This window comes from Sinohyriopsis cumingii, chromosome 11, assembly GCF_028554795.1.
Source record: "Sinohyriopsis cumingii isolate HCF-2022 chromosome 11, ASM2855479v2, whole genome shotgun sequence".
NCBI lineage: Eukaryota > Metazoa > Mollusca > Bivalvia > Unionida > Unionidae > Sinohyriopsis > Sinohyriopsis cumingii.
Genome location: NC_142971.1, coordinates 26,889,703 through 26,890,224, shown reverse-complemented (window position 1 = coordinate 26,890,224; position 522 = coordinate 26,889,703).

The following is a 522-nucleotide window of genomic DNA, read 5'->3' as shown; positions in this document are numbered from 1 at the left end:
AGTTGTCTATTATGAAAAACGCGTTATTACCCGGCGGGTTTATATTTCAAGACAGGAATACCATGCAATGGTATTTTCAGTATGAAAAAATTCCTACATTGCACGCCGTGTTCACATTTAATTTAAATGATATCAATAGTTTTTTTATCGAAATTAATCATAATTACCGATTGCAACTAGAACAACTACGGAAAACAAAAGCACAAAAACACGTTGAGGTGTTAAATCAACTTATATCAGACATGGAATATATCAATGAACTAATCGTTAAAATAATATCCGATAGCAGCGATGATAATAATAAACAAGAATTCCTAACCGAGTATAATATCACAGAAGCCGATTTACCTGATTTCAAGTTTCCAGGATACAACGCGCCAGAACTAAGAAAGTCTCTTAATGATTTTATCAGTCCATCAACTCATATCCTCAGACACGATAACGGGGATGATGGTAGGCATATTGCTCCATACAACGTAAATATCGCATCGGTGATAGCAATCAATCTAGTGTGTGATGCTA